The sequence below is a fragment of the Toxotes jaculatrix genome, chromosome 17 (assembly GCF_017976425.1).
Source record: "Toxotes jaculatrix isolate fToxJac2 chromosome 17, fToxJac2.pri, whole genome shotgun sequence".
NCBI classification, from domain to species: Eukaryota; Metazoa; Chordata; class Actinopteri; family Toxotidae; genus Toxotes; species Toxotes jaculatrix.
In genome coordinates, this window is record NC_054410.1 from 17,914,805 (window position 1) to 17,927,859 (window position 13,055).

Here is a 13,055-nt window from a genome sequence, read left to right on the forward strand (position 1 = left end):
TTTGCAAATTAGAAGTTTCAGTAAAGTTATTTGTGTTTTTACAGAAAACACGCCTCCAGCTGTCTTCCTGTTGGTTTATTCTGAGAATCTTTTTTCCTCACTGCTTTTGAAATAAATATCTAGATTAAAACCTTAAAACTAATTTGTGATTGAAGCGTTGCCTTTGAGGGAACCATAACGGAAAAAGAGGAAAACTTGACATGACTATACATCAGTTACAAGCAGAATCTTCCTCAGTGCATGATAAATAATGTTAGTAAGTAACAGCTAGTAATACGTTCAGATACTATGATGTAATGTATGATTGTAAATGTACAATCATCTTAAGCATGTGCAAAAATTTTCAGTCGATGCAGCAGAACCAGAAATCTGGGGCCTACATTACCCTCAGTGCAACTAATGTAGCCTCATGCAGAGATGAGAAACTACAGAGGTTACAGAGGTCTGACAAGCTCACTCCTTTCTTTCTCCTCACCCTCTGATCTTTTTCATTTTCCATCTTTAAATTTATCAGATTTTGCGTAGCTGTCTCTGCAGCCACAGACATTTTTCACGTTTAAGTATCCCCCAAACTTTGATGTGTGAAACATGTAGAGGTTCCTTTTAAATCAGGCAAATGACCCAAAATGTCCATCACAAAGCAATATCTGAAGTTAGCTAAAATTAGCACATTAGCATAGACTATTTCTGTCATTATTTTAGAGAGATGATGTCATAATTTGCACAACATGCAAGACATTTTTATGTGGTGCTTTGCAGAAAGGGCAAAACATATGGTGCAATCTGTCAGGACATGGCTAAACTATATTTTCATGTCTCATTTTGGAGTTGGTGTCAACAGAAGGAACATCACAAAAGCAGAGTAAAGGAGGCTTTAGTAGTGACCTGGACAACAAATAAGCAACTGCTAACTTCACTTTGTTGATCAACAAAGATGGAGGGGCATGTGAAGTGTCTGAGTAAGGCCACAGGCTACGCTTGACTGACTTTTCTTTTTATGTGTTTAACCTGCTTCAGACTGAGGAAAGCAAAGATCTTCTTCATCTTTGGGCTTCATGACAACATGCCAGAAAATTTATGAGACAAAGAAGAAAGCTGAATAAAAGACACTAGACGCAATCTTCATGAGTTGTTTGTGGATCATCATCACTCTACGTTTCTTTATTAAACTGACTGTTCAGACTCCACTACATCAGTGGGCTTAGGGTCCTTGATGGAAAATGCTGCAAAATGAACAGATCATTTTAATCAGATTGAATTCACTGGAAATTATCCCACTTGTACAAGCATCAGCATTTTAATCATCAGTTCCACCCTCAGTGCCAGTATCTAGACAGTTTCAAAAATAAATAATAAACCCTATATAAAGCTCATGAGGGCCAGAATGGGACAATGTTGTATTAAATGAGTGGTCTAATTTGTGTCGACGGTATTTTGAGCTTGGTGACAGGAAAATGTTTGAGAACCTCTGCACAAAGGGACCTAAATTGAATTTGGTCATGTAGTGTCACTTTAATTGTTTAATAACAGTCTCTTTATTTGCCTTCAAGACTTCACCAAAAAAAAAATCTTTCATTCCTCTGTTGTTGTCCCCTTAGCTCTCCTACTTTCTGCTTCACTTTATCCATGGTTTGCTTTATGAAAAAGCAGTAAAGAAGCACTTAGTGTACTCTCTCTCACTCTCTGTCTCTTACACACACACACACACACACACACAAACACGCGATGAAACACTTAGTGCCCAAAGCAGCCGTTCTGGGTTGTTGTACATCAAAACTCCTTCAAACACTGATCGATAATATTGAAATGGGAAAGTTACTGCAGGGTTTCTCAGAAAGATGTAACAAAAAGATGATACACACAAACACACAGACTTTACTCAGCCTTAGCCATCAGCCAAGTCAGAGCCTACAGTTTATAGCTATCTTCTTCATCTTTCTGCACAGCTCTCTCTCTCTTCCTGTTTAATATTTAATGGCTGTCAGGCCATTGTTTTCTTCCTTTCCTTTTTTTGTCTCTCTCTTTTACTGTTTTACACTTACTCTTTTCAGCCTTATAACCTCACAAAGTTAGGGCCCTTGAGAGATCACTGGATTAGGAGATATTTATTTAGGCCTTATTTGCCACATCAGGACTTTTCTGGAGAAAATTCTGTAGTAGTTGCAGGACACTTTTTTTTCAGATCAGTGATGCAAAGGGCTGCTGCAGTTAATATAATATGTTATTTCAATGCCAACGTTTTTCTTATACTCTATGTGTGACACTGTGAACAAATCAAGATGTTGACCAATTAGGCTGTTTTACTACTTAAACAAAGTGTTCTGGTTTTTGTTTTATTCATACAGATGATTTTATTCAGGCTTAAATTTGACTTCTTTCCAAACCAGACTGGACCAGTCACTATCGTGGAAGCTGTTTTAAGAAAAGTTTTACAGTATAAGTTAAAATACATAACAACCATAAATTTTTATTTGAGCACTACTCTTCTCAATCCTCTTACACACACACACACACACACACACACACACACACACACACACACACACACACACTTTTCCTGTAGGTACAAAGGTACCAAAGGTATTAAAGAGATTCATCCTCAAAAGGCTTTACAGGTGTCCTAAAGGCTTAATAGATGTGTTGAATGCACATCATTCCTCATTAAAAATGCCACAACAGACAAGACAATTTTTTTTTCTTAAACCCATGTTTGCATCAGATTTCTGTCTTCTACTTTTCCACCTTTTACTGGCGCATCACCTCATTTCACCACTTTCTATTAGTAGGGTGAAGATTTTAGCAGGAATTTGTGTGTTGAATCAGCCCAATGCATTAAAGGCACACCTGTACGGCATGGAAGTAGAGCCTGAGATACAAACAATACAGGCACCAGCTCATAGAAACATTCATTCATAGAGCTAAATTCTCCACGGTGTACCTTTTAATGTGGACGGGGCAAAGAAACCAAAATAAGAAAAATCATCCTTATCAATTAACTTGTTTATTATAAGCAATTCAAACTTTTTTTTTTTAAAACTTTTCTTGGACTTTTCAAATTGCAGAGTGCAAAGTTACTTATATAATGCTCTAAAAGCACAACATCTCCTAAGGTCTGCACTTTGAGCTGTTCAGAGGTCTTCTCTCATCAGCTTCTAACAGAGACAGAAAAAGAGACACCCAAGGTTAGAGCTTTAGATACATTAGCTGTGTCCCATTTTGTTCTTATTATAGCGAGGAATGAAATGGCCACCACTCTGTCTTGTGGCACAAACATGTCTGTGTTTGTCGAAATGATCACAAAAAGCATTTACTGTGACACAGTGCAACAGCACTGTGGTCGTCGTGGCTTTAGACCAGGGGTCTTCAACGTTTTTCAGGCCAAGGACCCCAAAACTGATGGAGAGATGGAGCAGGGACCCCCTTACCCCCCTATATTTTATAAAATTGTGATTTATATTAAACTGAGCCTAGTGCCATTTATAAACATACCTTTTTATTGTGCATTCAGTACTAAGCTATTCAAACAATACACAGGTTCATATATTGATCTTTTTCTTTTAAACATTTGCAAGGTACAGTGAGTAGGGTGCCCGTGTCACTGCCATTTATAAAAATAGGTATCTTATCCTTTTCAAATAATACTGCAATTTCAGTTAGCTGCGGGACTGAATAGGCTCTAGGCAATTGAATTGTTCCAAATGATTGGAACAACAACGAAAGGGGCAGGTCCTCCTCTTAGTGGGCAGGAGGCTTGGAAAAGTCATACTTTAGTATGGCCTCAAAATGTGTCAAAAAACGTCATAGTATAGTATGGTGTCAAAATTGGCCAAAAAAAGTCATACTTTAGTATGGCCTCAAAATGTCATAAAAAAGGTCGTAGTATAGTAAGGCTTCAAAATTGGCCAAAAAAAGTCATACTTTAGTATGGCCTCAAAATGTCATAAAAAGCATCATAGTATAGTATGGCGATTTTTTCGGGCAAAAAAAGTCCACATTTTTTTTGGCCTCAAAATGTCATAAAAAACGCCATAGTATAGTATGGCGTTTTTTTCGGGCAAAAAAAGTCAACATTTTTTTTTACCTCAAAATTTCATAAAAAACGTCATAGTATAGTATGGCGTTTTTTTCGGGCAAAAAAAGTCAACATTTTTTTTGACCTCAAAATTTCATAAAAAACGTCATAGTATAGTATGGCGTTTTTTTCTGTCAAAAAAAGTCAACATTTTTTTTTACCTCAAAATGTCATAAAAAACGTCATAGTATAGTATGGGGTTTTTTTCGGGCAAAAAAACAACATTCTTTTTGACCTCAAAATTTCATAAAAAACGTCATAGTATAGTATGGCATTTTTTCTGTCAAAAAAAGTCAACATTTTTTTTGACCTCAAAATGTCATAAAAAACGTCATAGTATAGTATGGCGTTTTTTTCGGGCAAAAAATCTCAACATTTTTTTTGACCTCAAAATGTCATAAAAAACGTCATAGTATAGTATGGCGTTTTTTTCGGGCAAAAATAGTCCAAATTTTTTTTTGGCCTCAAAATGTCATAAAAAACGTCATAGTATAGTATGGCGTTTTTTTCGGGCAAAAAAAGTCAAAAAAATTTTTGGCCTCAAAATGTCATAAAAAACGTCATAGTATAGTATGGCGTTTTTTTCGGTCAAAAAAAGTCAACATTTTTTTTGACCTCAAAATGTCATAGTATAGTATGGCGTTTTTTTCGGGCAAAAAAAGTCAACATTTTTTTTTACCTCAAAATGTCATAAAAAACGTCATAGTATAGTATGGGGTTTTTTTCGGGCAAAAAAACAACATTCTTTTTGACCTCAAAATTTCATAAAAAACGTCATAGTATAGTATGGCATTTTTTCTGTCAAAAAAAGTCAACATTTTTTTTGACCTCAAAATGTCATAAAAAACGTCATAGTATAGTATGGCGTTTTTTTCGGGCAAAAAATCTCAACATTTTTTTTGACCTCAAAATGTCATAAAAAACGTCATAGTATAGTATGGCATTTTTTTCTGTCAAAAAAAGTCAACATTTTTTTTGACCTCAAAATGTCATAAAAACGTCATAGTATAGTATGGCGTTTTTTTCGGGCAAAAATAGTCCAAAATTTTTTTTGGCCTCAAAATGTCATAAAAAACGTCATAGTATAGTATGGCGTTTTTTTCGGGCAAAAAAAGTCAAAAAAATTTTTGGCCTCAAAATGTCATAAAAAACGTAATAGTATAGTATGGCGTTTTTTTCGGGCAAAAAAAGTCAACATTTTTTTTGACCTCAAAATTTCATAAAAAACGTCATAGTATAGTATGGCGTTTTTTTCGGGCAAAAAAACAACATTCTTTTTGACCTCAAAATTTCATAAAAAACGTCATAGTATAGTATGGCGTTTTTTTCGGGCAAAAAAAGTCAACATTTTTTTTGACCTCAAAATGTCATAAAAAACGTCATAGTATAGTATGGCGTTTTTTTTGGGCAAAAAAAGTCCAAATTTTTTTTTGGCCTCAAAATGTCATAAAAAACGTCATAGTATAGTATGGCGTTTTTTTCGGGCAAAAAAACTCAACAATTTTTTTGACCTCAAAATGTCATAAAAAACGTCATAGTATAGTATGGCGTTTTTTTCGGGCAAAAAAAGTCAAAAAAATTTTTGGCCTCAAAATGTCATAAAAAACGTCATAGTATAGTATGGCGTTTTTTCGGGCAAAAAAAGTCAACATTTTTTTTTACTTCAAAATTTCATAAAAAATGTCATGGTATAGTATGGAGTTTTTTTCGGGCAAAAAAAGTCAACATTTTTTTTTACCTCAAAATTTCATAAAAAACGTCATAGTATAGTATGGCGTTTTTTCTGTCAAAAGAAGTCAAAAATTTTTTTGACCTCAAAATTTCATAAAAAACGTCATAGTATAGTATGGCGTTTTTTTCGGGCAAAAAAACTCAACATTTTTTTTGACCTCGAAATTTCATAAAAAACGTCATAGTATAGTATGGCGTTTTTTTCGGGCAAAAAAAGTCAACATTTTTTTTGAACTCAAAATTTCATAAAAAACGTCATAGTATAGTATGGCGTTTTTTTCGGGCAAAAAAAAGTCAAAAAAATTTTGGCCTCAAAATGTCATAAAAAACGTCATAGTATAGTATGGCGTTTTTTTCGGGCAAAAAGAGTCAAAAAAATTTTTGGCCTCAAAATTTCATAAAAAACGTCATAGTATAGTATGGCGTTTTTTTCGGTCAAAAAAAGTCAACATTTTTTTTTACCTCAAAATGTCATAAAAAACGTCATAGTATAGTATGGCGTTTTTTTCGGGCAAAAAAAAGTCAAAAAAATTTTTGGCCTCAAAATTTCATAAAAAACGTCATAGTATAGTATGGCGTTTTTTTCGGTCAAAAAAAGTCAACATTTTTTTTGACCTCAAAATGTCATAGTATAGTATGGCGTTTTTTTCGGTCAAAAAAAGTCAACATTTTTTTTTACCTCAAAATTTCATAAAAAACGTCATAGTATAGTATGGCGTTTTTTTCGGGCAAAAAAAGTCAAAAAAATTTTTGGCCTCAAAATGTCATAAAAAACGTCATAGTATAGTATGGCGTTTTTTTCGGGCAAAAAAAGTCAACATTTTTTTTGACCTCAAAATGTCATAAAAAACGTCATAGTATAGTATGGCGTTTTTTTCAGGCAAAAAAAGTCAACATTTTTTTTTACCTCAAAATGTCATAAAAAACGTCATAGTATAGTATGGCGTTTTTTTCGGGCAAAAAAAAGTCAAAAAAATTTTTGGCCTCAAAATTTCATAAAAAACGTCATAGTATAGTATGGCGTTTTTTTTTCGGTCAAAAAAAGTCAACATTTTTTTTGACCTCAAAATTTCATAAAAAACGTCATAGTATAGTGTGGCGTTTTTTTCGGGCAAAAAAAGTCAAAAAAAATTTTGGCCTCAAAATGTCATAAAAAACGTCATAGTATAGTATGGCGTTTTTTTCGGGCAAAAAAAGTCAACATTTTTTTTTACCTCAAAATGTCATAAAAAACGTCATAGTATAGTATGGCGTTTTTTTCGGTCAAAAAAAGTCAACATTTTTTTTGACCTCAAAATGTCATAGTATAGTATGGCGTTTTTTTCGGTCAAAAAAAGTCAACATTTTTTTTGACCTCAAAATGTCATAGTATAGTATGGCGTTTTTTTTCGGGCAAAAAAAGTCAACATTTTTTTTGACCTCAAAATGTCATAAAAAACGTCATAGTATAGTATGGCGTTTTTTTCGGGCAAAAAAAGTCAAAAAAAATTTTGTCCTCAAAATGTCATAAAAAACGTAATAGTATAGTATGGCGTTTTTTTCGGGCAAAAAAAGTCAACATTTTTTTTGACCTCAAAATTTCATAAAAAATGTCATAGTATAGTATGGCGTTTTTTTCGGTCAAAAAAAGTCAACATTTTTTTTTGACCTCAAAATGTCATAAAAAACGTCATAGTATAGTATGGCGTTTTTTTCGGGCAAAAAATCTCAACATTTTTTTTGACCTCAAAATTTCATAAAAAACGTCATAGTATAGTATGGCGTTTTTTTCGGGCAAAAAAACTCAACATTTTTTTTGACCTCAAAATGTCATAAAAAATGTCATAGTATAGTATGGCGTTTTTTTCGGGCAAAAAAAGTCAAAAAAATTTTTGGCCTCAAAATGTCATAAAAAACGTCATAGTATAGTATGGCGTTTTTTTCGGGCAAAAAAAGTCCAAAAAATTTTTGGCCTCAAAATTTCATAAAAAATGTCATAGTATAGTATGGCGTTTTTTTCAGGCAAAAAAAGTCAACATTTTTTATGACCTCAAAATGTCATAAAAAACGTCATAGTATAGTATGGCGTTTTTTTCGGGCAAAAAAAGTCAACATTTTTTTTTTACCTCAAAATTTCATAAAAAGGTCATAGTATAGTATGCCGTTTTTTTCGGGCAAAAAAAGTCAACTTTTTTTTTTGGCATCAAAATGTCATAAAAAACGTCATAGTATAGTATGGCGTTTTTTTCGGGCAAAAAAAGTCAACATTTTTTTTGACCTCAAAATGTCATAAAAAACGTCATAGTATAGTATGGCGTTTTTTTCGGGCAAGAAAAGTCAACATTTTTTTTGACCTCAAAATTTCATAAAAAACGTCATAGTATAGTATGGCGTTTTTTTCGGTCAAAAAAAGTCAACATTTTTTTTTACCTCAAAATTTCATAAAAAACGTCATAGTATAGTATGGCGTTTTTTTCGGGCAAAAAATCTCAACATTTTTTTTGACCTCAAAATTTCATAAAAAACGTCATAGTATAGTATGGCGTTTTTTTCGGGCAAAAAAAGTCAAAAAAATTTTTGGCCTCAAAATGTCATAAAAAACGTCATAGTATAGTATGGCGTTTTTTTCGGGCAAAAAAAGTTAACATTTTTTTTTACCTCAAAATTTCATAAAAAACGTCATAGTATAGTATGGCGTATTTTTCGGTCAAAAAAACTCAACATTTTTTTTTGGCATCAAAATGTCATAAAAAACATCATAGTATAGTATGGCGTTTTTTTCGGGCAAAAAAAGTCAACATTTTTTTTGACCTCAAAATGTCATAAAAAACGTCATAGTATAGTATGGCGTTTTTTTCGGGCAAGAAAAGTCAACATTTTTTTTTACCTCAAAATTTCATAAAAAATGTCATAGTATAGTATGGCGTTTTTTTCGGTCAAAAAAAGTCAACATTTTTTTTTACCTCAAAATTTCATAAAAAACGTCATAGTATAGTATGGCGTTTTTTTTTCGGGCAAAAAATCTCAACATTTTTTTTTACCTCAAAATGTCATAAAAAACGTCATAGTATAGTATGGCGTTTTTTTCGGGCAAAAATAGTCCAAAATTTTTTTTGGCCTCAAAATGTCATAAAAAACGTCATAGTATAGTATGGCGTTTTTTTCGGGCAAAAAAAGTCAAAAAAATTTTTGGCCTCAAAATGTCATAAAAAACGTCATAGTATAGTATGGCGTTTTTTTCGGGCAAAAAAAGTCAACATTTTTTTTGACCTCAAAATTTCATAAAAAACGTCATAGTATAGTATGGCGTTTTTTTCGGGCAAAAAAACAACATTCTTTTTGACCTCAAAATTTCATAAAAAACGTCATAGTATAGTATGGCGTTTTTTTCGGGCAAAAAAAGTCAACATTTTTTTTGAACTCAAAATTTCATAAAAAACGTCATAGTATAGTATGGCGTTTTTTTCGGGCAAAAAGAGTCAAAAAAATTTTTGGCCTCAAAATTTCATAAAAAACGTCATAGTATAGTATGGCGTTTTTTTCGGTCAAAAAAAGTCAACATTTTTTTTTACCTCAAAATGTCATAAAAAACGTCATAGTATAGTATGGCGTTTTTTTCGGGCAAAAAAAAGTCAAAAAAATTTTTGGCCTCAAAATTTCATAAAAAACGTCATAGTATAGTATGGCGTTTTTTTCGGTCAAAAAAAGTCAACATTTTTTTTTTACCTCAAAATTTCATAAAAAACGTCATAGTATAGTATGGCATTTTTTTCGGGCAAAAAAAGTCAACATTTTTTTTACCTCAAAATTTCATAAAAAACGTCATAGTATAGTATGGCGTTTTTTTTCGGTCAAAAAAACTCATCATTTTTTTTTACCTCAAAATGTCATAAAAAACGTCATAGTATAGTATGGCGTTTTTTTCGGGCAAAAAAACTCAACTTTTTTTTGACCTCGAAATTTCATAAAAAACGTCATAGTACAGTATGGCGTTTTTTTCGGGCAAAAAAAAGTCAAAAAAATTTTGGCCTCAAAATGTCATAAAAAACGTCATAGTATAGTATGGCGTTTTTTTCGGGCAAAAAAAGTCAAAAAAATTTTTGGCCTCAAAATTTCATAAAAAACGTCATAGTATAGTATGGCGTTTTTTTCGGTCAAAAAAAGTCAACATTTTTTTTGACCTCAAAATGTCATAAAAAACGTCATAGTATAGTATGGCGTTTTTTTCGGTCAAAAAAAGTCAACATTTTTTTTTGACCTCAAAATTTCATAAAAAACGTCCTAGTATAGTATGGCGTTTTTTTTCGGGCAAAAAAAGTCAAAAAAAATTTTGGCCTCAAAATGTCATAAAAAACGTCATAGTATAGTATGTCGTTTTTTTCGGTCAAAAAAAGTCAACTTTTTTTTTTACCTCAAAATGTCATAAAAAACGTCATAGTATAGTATGGCGTTTTTTTCGGTCAAAAAAAGTCAACATTTTTTTTGACCTCAAAATGTCATAGTATAGTATGGCGTTTTTTTTCGGGCAAAAAAAGTTAACATTTTTTTTTACCTCAAAATTTCATAAAAAACGTCATAGTATAGTATGGCGTTTTTTTCGGTCAAAAAAAGTCAACATTTTTTTTGACCTCAAAATGTCATAGTATAGTATGGCGTTTTTTTCGGTCAAAAAAAGTCAACATTTTTTTTTACCTCAAAATTTCATAAAAAACGTCATAGTATAGTATGGCGTTTTTTTTGGGCAAAAAATCTCAACATTTTTTTTTACCTCAAAATTTCATAAAAAACGTCATAGTATAGTATGGCGTTTTTTTCGGGCAAAAAAAGTCAAAAAAATTTTTGGCCTCAAAATGTCATAAAAAACGTCATAGTATAGTATGGCGTTTTTTTCGGGCAAAAAAAGTCAACATTTTTTTTGACCTCAAAATGTCATAAAAAACGTCATAGTATAGTATGGCGTTTTTTTCAGGCAAAAAAAGTCAACATTTTTTATGACCTCAAAATGTCATAAAAAACGTCCTAGTATAGTATGGCGTTTTTTTCGGGCAAAAAAAGTCAAAAAAAAATTTTGGCCTCAAAATGTCATAAAAAACGTCATAGTATAGTATGGCATTTTTTTCGGTCAAAAAAAGTCAACTTTTTTTTTTACCTCAAAATGTCATAAAAAACGTCATAGCATAGTATGGCGTTTTTTTCGGTCAAAAAAAGTCAACATTTTTTTTGACCTCAAAATGTCATAGTATAGTATGGCGTTTTTTTTTCGGGCAAAAAAAGTCAACATTTTTTTTTACCTCAAAATTTCATAAAAAACGTCATAGTATAGTATGGGGTTTTTTTCGGGCAAAAAAACAACATTCTTTTTGACCTCAAAATTTCATAAAAAACGTCATAGTATAGTATGGCATTTTTTCTGTCAAAAAAAGTCAACATTTTTTTTGACCTCAAAATGTCATAAAAAACGTCATAGTATAGTATGGCGTTTTTTTCGGGCAAAAAATCTCAACATTTTTTTTGACCTCAAAATGTCATAAAAAACGTCATAGTATAGTATGGCATTTTTTTCTGTCAAAAAAAGTCAACATTTTTTTTGACCTCAAAATGTCATAAAAACGTCATAGTATAGTATGGCGTTTTTTTCGGGCAAAAATAGTCCAAAATTTTTTTTGGCCTCAAAATGTCATAAAAAACGTCATAGTATAGTATGGCGTTTTTTTCGGGCAAAAAAAGTCAAAAAAATTTTTGGCCTCAAAATGTCATAAAAAACGTAATAGTATAGTATGGCGTTTTTTTCGGGCAAAAAAAGTCAACATTTTTTTTGACCTCAAAATTTCATAAAAAACGTCATAGTATAGTATGGCGTTTTTTTCGGGCAAAAAAACAACATTCTTTTTGACCTCAAAATTTCATAAAAAACGTCATAGTATAGTATGGCGTTTTTTTCGGGCAAAAAAAGTCAACATTTTTTTTGACCTCAAAATGTCATAAAAAACGTCATAGTATAGTATGGCGTTTTTTTTGGGCAAAAAAAGTCCAAATTTTTTTTTGGCCTCAAAATGTCATAAAAAACGTCATAGTATAGTATGGCGTTTTTTTCGGGCAAAAAAACTCAACAATTTTTTTGACCTCAAAATGTCATAAAAAACGTCATAGTATAGTATGGCGTTTTTTTCGGGCAAAAAAAGTCAAAAAAATTTTTGGCCTCAAAATGTCATAAAAAACGTCATAGTATAGTATGGCGTTTTTTCGGGCAAAAAAAGTCAACATTTTTTTTTACTTCAAAATTTCATAAAAAATGTCATGGTATAGTATGGAGTTTTTTTCGGGCAAAAAAAGTCAACATTTTTTTTTACCTCAAAATTTCATAAAAAACGTCATAGTATAGTATGGCGTTTTTTCTGTCAAAAGAAGTCAAAAATTTTTTTGACCTCAAAATTTCATAAAAAACGTCATAGTATAGTATGGCGTTTTTTTCGGGCAAAAAAACTCAACATTTTTTTTGACCTCGAAATTTCATAAAAAACGTCATAGTATAGTATGGCGTTTTTTTCGGGCAAAAAAAGTCAACATTTTTTTTGAACTCAAAATTTCATAAAAAACGTCATAGTATAGTATGGCGTTTTTTTCGGGCAAAAAAAAGTCAAAAAAATTTTGGCCTCAAAATGTCATAAAAAACGTCATAGTATAGTATGGCGTTTTTTTCGGGCAAAAAGAGTCAAAAAAATTTTTGGCCTCAAAATTTCATAAAAAACGTCATAGTATAGTATGGCGTTTTTTTCGGTCAAAAAAAGTCAACATTTTTTTTTACCTCAAAATGTCATAAAAAACGTCATAGTATAGTATGGCGTTTTTTTCGGGCAAAAAAAAGTCAAAAAAATTTTTGGCCTCAAAATTTCATAAAAAACGTCATAGTATAGTATGGCGTTTTTTTCGGTCAAAAAAAGTCAACATTTTTTTTGACCTCAAAATGTCATAGTATAGTATGGCGTTTTTTTCGGTCAAAAAAAGTCAACATTTTTTTTTACCTCAAAATTTCATAAAAAACGTCATAGTATAGTATGGCGTTTTTTTCGGGCAAAAAAAGTCAAAAAAATTTTTGGCCTCAAAATGTCATAAAAAACGTCATAGTATAGTATGGCGTTTTTTTTCGGGCAAAAAAAGTCAACATTTTTTTTGACCTCAAAATGTCATAAAAAACGTCATAGTATAGTATGGCGTTTTTTTCAGGCAAAAAAAGTCAACATTTTTTTTTACCTCAAAATGTCATAAAAAACGT